A 10,625-nucleotide genomic window follows, 5' to 3' on the forward strand; every position below is an offset into this window, starting at 1 on the left:
TGGACATGCCTGCAGAGGAAACGGTCAGTGAAGCCCCTCTGAGCACAGGCGCAGGGATTGAATGTGAAGCAAAGATGCCCCAAGGGGTAGTGATGAGAGCATGTAGAGCATCCACAGTCAGAGGTAAAAGAAGGTTTCCATGAAAGAATTAGATAAATCAGCACCTTGAGCATAGTTCTCCGTATGCCATTTGAAAGCAGAACCTACAGCTCTGATGTATGGGACGATGAATTAGGATTGTGGCGTAATCAAGAAAAACATCAAAGTCAAATTTAAAAACCAGGCCCAGACTGCCTTGGCCCCTGGAACGCTCACGTGGGATCCCTCAAATTCCCTTCTGCCCACCACACACATCCAGCTCCTGGCTCGGCGGACAGATCCGGCTCCACCACTGAAATTTGCTGGGCAGGAGCTTCTGGTCTGGCCTCCTGACTTTTTGGGGCAGAACAGAAAGTCTGTAAATACCCTCAAGTCTTTAATCTACCAGCAGAAAGAGTGAGGATGAGATCAGTTTCTTAGCCCACTGATGTGGTATGTTAATTTTAAGGTACAGTTTCTTTTGAAAATGACCAAAATAAACTTAACTACTAACCCTAAACATATATTCTTATCAATCTCAGCTCTAAGTACCTATTCTTTATGGGAAGTAAATTACTTTAAGAGAGCTTTCTAAAATTATTACATACAATTTCTCTTGCATTCCTAGGTCTGGGTTGCTCTCCAGTTACCCTTTTGTTTTCAAAGGCAAACATACATGAGACCACTCTTTGGAAACAGGGATTCATGAGATACTATGCAGCCACCTGGCTCTAGAGAAGAGGTAGGGCTAAGTCACCTCTAGCAAGTCACTTAACTCTCCTAATTTGCCAACTCCATAAATAAAGGGAAGAGAATCATACCTACCTTAAAATACTGTTGTAAAGAAAATCACGCTTCCCTATGTAAAGTGCCTAGTACAGTGTGTCTTGCAACAGGAGCTCAGTAAACCTAGCAGTTATTCTCCTACCAAGTAGTGATTTTTAGCCTCTGTGACCCCACTGCTGTGTGTGATGGACGTGAGTCATTCTGGGGAAAACTCCTGCATTTCCCACAGTTCCCAACCACACAGCTCTCCTTCCGCATCCTTTCCCCTCCCACTCAGGAAACATCCAAAGGCATATGACTAAAATTGAAGTGATAATAGGAAAAGCCCCTAGAACCTTTGCTTATTTGTTTTTTTAAGGTAAATTAGTCCCAAACTTGACTACTTTAGCATCAGTGGCAAATAAATGGGAACTCACCAATGTCTAAAAGACAAGTCCCAACTGTTTGAGAACCTAGTTTCTCAGAACCAGACATATTGTAACTTCCCTGGGACTCACAAGCCCTAACATCCCCCCTCAACTTGTGAGACCTGGAGGCCCTTCTGGCCCCAGTCCGATTCTCAAGCACTTGGGTATCTAGGGCCACATTTTCGTACTTCCCCCACTCCCACCAAACCTCACCCTCTCTCTGGTACAGTTCCTTGCCTTTAGCGGACAGTTAATAAATGTTTCATAAATAAATGTGTCTAAATTCTGGCCCTACTTTTATGCCTCCCTGCACTGGCCCTAGCAAATGTGCATTATGAGCCACAGTCTGGTCAGGTGACCTGACTTCCAGCAATAATGTGCACAGGAGGCAAATGATTAAATAATGCATGTCTATCCACTACACGACATTTTGCAGCCACTGGGTATGATGCGCTCAAAGACTCAAAGGCCACGTGGAGACACAGCTAACATTAACTGAATAAACAGACCATAAAGCGAGTGTCCTTGTCCAGCCATCACACACATGGACCCAGATCAAAGGGGAAGGCTGAAGAGAATTGATTGTTGTGAGAGAGGTGGGACTCTGCCTGATGTGTTTCTAAATTCTCTTCTATGTGGCTTGGTTTTTACAATGAACAGCAGCAGATGGTGGGGAAAGGCCCCAAGAATGGAAAGGAGTCCAGGGCTTCCTCATAGGCACATGGCCAAACTCAGTGCACTGAACTCAAAATGAAGGCTAAGGAGCTGAACTCGGGAAAGGATGCGGAAGCCAGAGTCCACTCAGGAACAAAATGTGGATTTGACCCAAAATAGCGGTCGTGCTCAGCCTCAGAGTCTGAATTAATCCTCTTCTTAGTTTATTGACATCTATGAAATTGATTCTCTCCACAGAATCACAACCCGTGGCCCTGGCATTGCAATTGATAAAAAGCATGACTGGGGAGGCAGTAGGAAGCATCTGTACCAAATATTCACAGAGGCCCGGCGTGGGCTCTGCTCAGACTCAGGTGTTCTCTCTGGAAAATGTTCTCAGGCACCCCTGGGAAGAATGAGGAAGGGGAAAGGGAGAGGGACAGGTTGGGGAGGAGGGGCTAGGCAGCTTCTACTGCTCTCAAGTCAAAGTTGACCTCAAGGGTCACCTCCTCTACACTCAAACTGGAAGCATGGCCCCACTTTAGCTTCCTTTCCTCACTGCAGACCCGGACATCACTCCCCTCGCCTAAGACAGGGCCCACTGCTTGGTCCAGAGAACTGTTTCCCCTTCATTTGGAAAAGAAGAGGGAACAGCATAGCCCAGAAGGCTCATAGAGACTCACTGCTGACAAGAATAACCAGGCCAGGCCAATGTCGGCCCTGGGCTCCTCCCCACCTGGGCTAACCCAACTGTGTTACACTGCAGGCCAGGGAAGAAGGGCCAGTGGTGCCCATCACATGTACCTCAAGCTCCCTTCTCCTGCCCCAAGCTCTTGTTGAGAGCGGAAACCACTGCTCTCCTAGAGTCAATGTAGTAGCCTTGAGGCCCGGTGTCCTCCAACCTACCCAGGTCCTTCTCAGGAAATCCAGCCCTACACCAATGGTTGCCAGAGTAGTCAAAGCTCCCTGGTCACTGACCACAGAGGCCTCCTTGTTTTTCAGAACAACACTGCCCGAGCACAGAGCACGAACCAGTCCTCATACAGCTCGGACTGGCTCTGGAACCCCTGATTACAACGAGCCTTACTTGGAGTACAGGAGCTGGCAGATTGCCTGGGCTGAGCCCCGTGTCTGACAGGAAAGCAGATAGGCCTTGACTTTGTCCACATTTGAATCCAGGTCATCAGTAATCCAGCCTTAGGGTTTCCACGCACCCTACCTCAGAGTACCTGGTGGGCCAGGACCAACGCCAGATTCATAACACAACAATGACCCAGACCCTCACCCATGTCTGCTTCCCCAAAAGTGCAGCCTTCAGAGAGGGGTCATCACCCAGGAGCAGCGCCCAGGGCAGCCAGGTTTGGTTATACCACTGAGCCTCCTCTCTGGCTCAGCCGGTTGGCCTGCTCCAGCCAGATTCGCCACTGTGCGCTGGGACTTGTGATGCACAGTAGTTCCCAGAACCAAGAACCTGATGGATCATGGCATCTTCTGGGCTCTCTGCACACACCACGTCGTGGCCATCGGTGGCCATATATGCCCTTCTCTTCCAGGCAGGGACCAAGTATGACCCCTTTTCCCAAGTCCAGGCTCAGGTGCAGATGGAGGGCTCTGTGACGTGGGGACCACAGGAACTGCCTCTTGCAAACCTCCCAAGCTTACTCTTTCTTCTCCTTCCAGAATCAGAAGGGAAAAGAAGGGATTAGATATCCCACTTCACAGCATGACTTCCTGGAAAGGCCCTTTCTCCCTTATGACCAGTTCTGCTATCCACCTCCTGCCCTTTTGAAGTCTGGCCTCAAGACAGTAGGAGGACAAGAGGGTAAAACCACCCTCTCCTTTGAGAAGCCTCCTCTGGAGCAAGTTGTCCAGGCCCTTCTGCTTCTGCGCCTGCTCCCCCACATCTGCAGGGGTGGTGGTGGCAATGGGCTGAAGGGTGCTTTCAATTTGCAAACTGAAGGAGAGTAGCTGTTTGAGGTTCCAGGCAGCCTGTGCGACCATCATATTCGAACTGTGGCCTCCAGTGCCCCCGTCAAGGACCGGTCCTTCATCTTTCTTATCACAGTTTATTGCCCTCAGCTTCCTAATGTTTTTTTCCATGGCCAGATCTTCTTGGGCAATGCTCACAGAAGCAAAGGGCCTTCAGGCTGGAAAATCATTGGCCGTTAGCCACTATAAGTGGAGTCAAGTGCTTTTGTCTCCACGGTGATGTTTGTTTTCCTGCTCCCAGGATGAGGCAGAGGCTGCTTGGATGCTCCAAGGCAAAGGAGAAGCCGGAAGAGACAAAAACGGTCACAAGCTCACAGGAAGTCGAGAGCATCCAGCAGAGGGACAGGAAGGTGCTTCCTTTGGGGAGGCCCATTTACTGGCACTGAGGTCTTTCTCTGAAGACGTGTTTCCTTTGCATTTCTGGGACTATAGCACAGGGAACTAGGGACGGGGTCCTCAGGTGAACCCCTCTTATACCTGCCCCCACTCTCCAAGCCCCATCTCTCCCCTCTGCCCTACACACTCCTTCCCTCCTTCCTTTGTCTGATTTCATGTCTCAGCTCCCAAATGTAGAGGGGGCTGCACAGAGCTCACACACTGAGGCCCGAGCACACAGTGTGTCGGGCCCCCCCAGTTATTTTGGGCTCCCTGTCCTGTTCCTATGACTCAAAGGCAAGAGTTGCACATATCCTGACCCAGAGTCATCCTATTGGTTTCTGCCCATAGCACTAGATCTGGTACGATCCAGTAATAGCCACCAGCCACATGTGGCTAAGTTAAATAAAATTTAAAATCTAGTTTCTCAGTCACACTAGCCACAATTCAAGTTCTCTATAGTCATGTGTGTCTTGGGCTACCATACTGGACAACAGATACAGAACATTTCCATCACTGCAGAGAGTTCTAGTGAACAGCGCTGCCCAGGGCCTCAAGGTATTTCAGGGTCCTGACATCTTCACTGAATGCATTCACTGTTTTCCCAGGCTCTTCTCTGTCACCTACAAGTTTGGTGACCATAGAGAAGTAGGAAGACCATCTTTGTTTAGATCCAACAGACCTGAGCTTAAATCTCTGATTAAAACCTAGGAGCTGGGTGCCTGGGTGGCTCAGTCATTAAGCGTCTGCCGTCGGCTCAGGTCCTGATCCCAGGGTCCTGTGATCGAGCCCCGCATCGGGCTCCCCGCTCGGCAGCAGGCCTGCTTCTCCCTCTCCCACTCCCCCTGCTTGGGTTCCCTCTCTCACTGTGTCTGTCAAAATAAATAAATAAAATCTTCAAAAAAAAAATAAAACCTAGGAGTTGAGTGTCCCTAGGATGGTCCAGCTTCCTCATCTGTAAAATGGGACTAATCCTATCAACCTAAGTAGATTGATGACAGGATTCACTGGGCAAATGTAAAGTTCCTGGCAGAGCAGCAGCCCATAAATGCAGTGACGGGTCTTGTTACTGATAAACTGTCAAACAGCATAGACTTGAGGCCTGGGTCCATGTGAGAGATTAAATGCACGCCCATGGTCAGGACTGGAAAATGAGTACAGTGACGGAAATAGCAACAAGGAGTGGAGATTGGCCCCTCGGCCTCTTGGGGATATTTCTATTTTTGGTGCTAGTTCCTTGCCAAATGGATTTTAAATCAATTGTTAAGAGCTTTTCATTGCTTCACAGTTTTATGAAACATGTCTCTCGGATATTTAGTAACAACCACTGGAAAGCCCTGTCCGTGATTCACTTCTACAAGAGCCAAACAGTAGTGGGGAGCTGCTAGGCCAGCCGGGGTCAGCTTGAGGTCACCATCCGGAGACCCAGAGGAACGGCGTTGTATGGTCATGAACTGGTTATTTGCATGACCTTGGCCGGCCGGCTTACCACCCTTTGTTTCCTCTTCTTCCAGGGCCCCATCCCCATAATGACATAATGAATGGGGTTGTCAAAGATCAATTGAGGTTATTGAATCAACAGTCATTTCTTTGTGGGTGCACCTGTGTCTGGCACTCATGGGGCCTGGTTCTGCGTGAAACCTTAGTACATGATCAGCAAACATGTTGACTGGATGGCTGATCATATAAAGATCCTATTGAGAACAATGCTACGCAGTTTGCAAAACTGGGGCAGGATTATTAATAGTGCAAGAGATAAGATAGTCTAGAATAGAACCTCTATTCTATTTTCACCTTTGTTCTACTCTCTGAAGTTTATCTTCCTTGAGGAAAACCTGGCCCACTATGAAGACCACGGGCCTCTGTTTCCTTTTTGGTCCAACTCGCTCACTCAGGACCCCTCTGAGCACCCTTCGCCTGCCAGGCTCTGTGCTAAGCGTATGTCATCGTCCTCAGGGAAACGTGTGTGCTGGCTTCCCTGCAGCATAGCACAGGAGAGGAAGACTGGCAAACCCAGGTGCCTCCTGGGTGGTGTATAGCTCCCTAGCTCCTTCTCTCTCCGCGCTGCTGCTTGTTCTCCAGATCCCCAAGACTCAGCACCAGCCTGGGCTGGGCCTTGGCCAGATACAGAGTATCCACCAGCCTCCCAGTGTCTAGGTTCACCCATCCTCATCCTCTTGCAGCTCTAACAACAATCCGAAGAGCTTAGGATTGGATGCTTTCTGTGGGGCCTCCACCTTTCTGCCTCTGCCCTCCTTTCTTCCCATCCCACATCTGCTTCAGTGGCCAGCAGAGCCACTCTGAATCCTCCCTAGGGACGTCCTGCTCCCCATGGCATCCAGTGGAGTTTGCCCTCCACTCATGCCATATGCTTCAGGAGCCAAAGACGCTCTTAGAGAGATGAGGAAGCTGGACCCCTTCCCTTTTTCTGGGGAAACCCAGCCACTGACTCTTCATATGGAATCTTCTAACCTTCTGGCTGGAGGAGACCTTCTTGACATACAGGGCTCCTGCCCGTGATGCCTCTACCCCAAACAGCCTACTTCTTTTGAATAGGAGAGGTCCTCTCTCATCAGTTCCAGCCTTGGTCCTCGGTCACCTCGACCTCTTACTGGCTCACTCTGGGCCATGTCCACCCTCAGTGTGGGCTCCCCACCCCCCTCCTGTGGCTTCTAGATGCTCCCTCTCCCAGTCTGGCTCTGCTGGATGGCATTACCCCAGTGGCTCCTGCAACACCCCCAGAGGCACTGCTGGGCTCCGGAGCCACCCACAGCAGCCTCCAGGACGTGTTCTGTGCCAGTCTGTTCTTCCGGACTCAGAGCTGCCCACAGAGCCTGGAAGAGCACCAAGCTTAGGAAATACTGGCTAGTGGGTGAACAATGGGGTGGGCCAAGGCCCCACGCCCAGGCCTGAAGCAGAGGTCTTGGGTACAAGAAAAAGACCCCTGAACAGATAGACCCAACCGAGTTTGCTGGTGGACTCCCTGCGGTATGCCGGGAAAAGCCCTCGGCCTCACAGAGCAAGGTCACAGAATAGGGGTGAACAGGGTGATCTTTGAGCTCCCTTCTGGGTCATAAGGAAGGCCAGGAGGAGGCAAGAAAAGCTGGGTCAAAATCCTGGCTGACAACTAACTTGACAGGTCATCTCTCTGAGCCTCCGTTTCCTCAAATGCAAAATGGGATGAAACCAGTATCTGACTCAGGTTGTTGTGAAGATCCACAAATCGGGGGAAAATGACCCCGAAGCCCCCTGAGGACTGTGTGACTGTTCACAATCTTAACTAAAATCCTATAAACCAGGGCAGGACTGTACAATGTACAATGGGTAAAGAAACTTCCTTTTCCAGGAGAATCCGACATTTTAAGTGGAAAGGGGCCTCACTGTCCACCAGGAGCGAGAGCAGCCCTGCCCCTCCCGGCTCCACCCCCCCTTTCTGTGGCAGACCCACCTGGAGGAGGCGGGACCTTCACCCTCTGTTCCCTGGAGGTTAAACTGAGACCACACAAGGAGCAATTTGCAGTCACCTCAGTTCTGTGGCCAAGGAGACAGTTCCCTCCCCTTTCTCCCCAAATCTTCAGCAACAGCAAACTACAACAGAAACCCTCAGTAGGAGGTGGAATGCTTCGTCTCTGGTTGGCCCCTCACCACAGACCCCCAGCAGCTGGGGCTCACACTTTGGTAACATTAGCAAAATGCTGCTTTTCCTCCTTGGAGCACTTGCCTGTCCTCTGCCTCCCACACCCTTCCAGCGCCTTTCAGGGGGCTCTCCCTCTGTCTTGCCCAAGCACCTCACCCTGGTCACAGCTCCAATGACCACCAGGCCCAGGGTCTATGGCTTCCCCAGTCTGGGGCAAGGAAAGAGGTTAATTCTGAAACCGTGAGGGCCTCTGCAGAATCAAAACAAACCTTTTCTTCTGCCCAGAATAAATTGCGCCTCCTACTGAGGATTTCTGTTGGAGTTGGAGGATGCCTAGGATTATCTTATAGTTACTTATCTTACAGTTTTGGACGTCAGAAGCCCAAGATCAATTTCGCTGAGCTAAAATCCAAGTGTCGCCAGGTTGGAGTTCCTCTGGTAGCTCTAGGGGAGAATCCATTTCCTTGCTTTTTCTAACATCCAGGGGTTGCCTGAATTCCTTGGCTTGTGGTGCCTTCCTCCATCTCCAAAGTATATCACTTTCTGCTTCTACTGCAATCCCCTTCTTCCCTTTGGCGTTCTTGCCTCCCTCTTATAAGGCCTGCTGGGATTACACTGGGCCCACCTGGATAACCTAAGATAAGCTCCCCAGTTCAGAACCCTTAGGTTAATCACATCTGCGGAGTTCCTTTTCCCCCAGGTTCTAGGGATTAGGGCATGGACCTTTGTCAGGGGCTGCTATTCAGCCTACCGCTGGCAGGTCACTTAACCCCAGAGCCTTGGTGTCCTCAGCCAAGTGGGGAACAAAAGCCCACCCCCACCCCCGACTCTTGTGTGGGTCAAACCCAGTGGTGCCTTGGAATATCCATGGCCCAGGAATGGAGGCTGAGCTCTGAGTGTGAGGCCTCACTCCCTGGTCAAGCTCGAAAGGATGGTGCCTGGGAAATTACAGTGAAGGAAGTAGGGTTGGGGCTCGGCTGTTCTACCTGACATGGTGTCTCTGGGGCAGCTGGTTTGCACTAACATTGCCGAGTAGATCACAAGTTTACTAAGCCCAGGGCCAGACACAGAGGGCACATATGCCCGGTGGAGTGGATCTGATGGCCAGGAGCTTCATCTAGGTCTCCTCCTCCTCCCTCATCCTCACCTCCAGGTAGTCCCCCAGCCCTGTCGATCTTCTTTTTTTTTTTAACAATCACACAAGGAAGCATTTATTTGAGATTTAACATGAAATCATACAAATAAAATTTGTATAAACACAAATCCACATCGAGCCGTAACACAGCAGAAGACAAAATAAAAACAAAGAAAACTAATCGGCGGCTATGTACAGTTGGACACAGTTGTGTCTTGTACACTACAAAGTCTTTTACAAAATAATCACCTTAGATCAACAGAAGACCAATCTTCAATGTCATCCTGCAAGATGGGTTAACTTCAGCAATCTCCTCCTGTTTTCTCCAACGTCCTCCTTTAGTATGGCTGGTAATCGTTTTGGCGATCGCCACCCCGTTGAGCCACCTCGCCGTAAGTGCTCTGTTGGCCAGCGTAGCCCGCGTAGCCCCGTCCGTACCCCGTATAATCGTGGCCGCCATAGCCACTGCAGTTTTGATCACCACCATACGCACTACTGTCATTTCCATATCCTTGATCATAATAGTTATTAAATCCTTGGTTCCAGTTTTGGCCCTGACCTCATCCACGACCCCTAGTACCAGCTCGTCCACCAGCTGCAGCACCTCTTTCTCCTTTTTGTTGTTGCTGTTGCTGTCTGTATACCTCTTTGGGTTGTGCAACTTTGATTTCACACTTCCCAGAACCGATTTGATGATATCTGCTTTCTAACGATTTCTTTTTTTTTTAAGATTTTATTTATTTGAGAGAGAGAGAATGAGAGACAGAGAGCATGAGAGGGGGAGGGCCAGAGGGAGAAGCAGACTCCCTGCCGAGCAGGGAGCCCAATGCGGGACTCGATCCCGGGACTCCAGGATCATGACCTGAGCTGAAGGCAGTTGCTCAACCAACTGAACCACCCAGGCACCCGTGCTTTCTAACAATTTCCTTACCGGCTCTTCGTCTGTATATGCGATAAAACAAAATCCTCTTCTTTCATTTGTTTTTGTATCCATGGGAAGTTTCAATATTTTCGATCTCTCCAAAGGCTCCAAAATATTCTTTCATTTGTTCTTCAGAAGTATCTGGGCTCAATCCACCCACAAAAACCTTTTTGGGGGGGTTCCTTCCCTTTTAAAGCTTTGGCCCTTTTGGGGTCTATCAATTTACCATCCAATTTGTGTTCTTTCAGTTCCAAAACCTTATCAACACTAGCAGCATCTTTGAAAAACACAAATCCAAATCCTCTTGATCTTCCAGTCACTGGATCTGTTTTAATTGTACAGTCTATAACTTCCCCAGGTCGAGACAAATACCCAGTCAGATCTTTCTTGCTTGTATCCCAGCTCAAGCCTCCAATAAACATTTTACCATCATCCTGCTGATTCTTGCTCGTGGTGATCTTGGATCCCTCTGCAAATTCCTCTATGTTGCTGTACTCGTTCATGTCCTCCATGGTGGCGGAGTTGTCGGCTGGGAGTGCTGGCGCTCAGTGTGGGCCACGGCAGGAGCGGCGGCGGAGCGTTTTATCTGTCGATCTCCTTTCTTTTTTTTTTTTAAAGATTTATTTCTTTATTTGAGAGAGC

At 49.7% G+C, this 10,625-nt stretch overlaps 1 protein-coding gene and 1 pseudogene across 1 annotated transcript in view; one reads left to right on the forward strand and one right to left on the reverse strand.

Annotated features, from left to right (window-relative positions):
* The window catches only part of SMPD3 (sphingomyelin phosphodiesterase 3), an 82,756-nt gene that overhangs the window by 15,753 nt on the left and 56,378 nt on the right, over window positions 1-10,625 (forward strand). The gene's annotated exons all lie outside the window — the stretch shown is intronic.
* Window positions 9,312-10,601, reverse strand: LOC118023422 (annotated as a pseudogene).

Source organism: Mirounga leonina, unplaced genomic scaffold, assembly GCF_011800145.1.
Source record: "Mirounga leonina isolate KUSES-001 unplaced genomic scaffold, KU_Mleo_1.0 Mir_180, whole genome shotgun sequence".
In the NCBI taxonomy this organism is placed as follows: Eukaryota; Metazoa; Chordata; class Mammalia; order Carnivora; family Phocidae; genus Mirounga; species Mirounga leonina.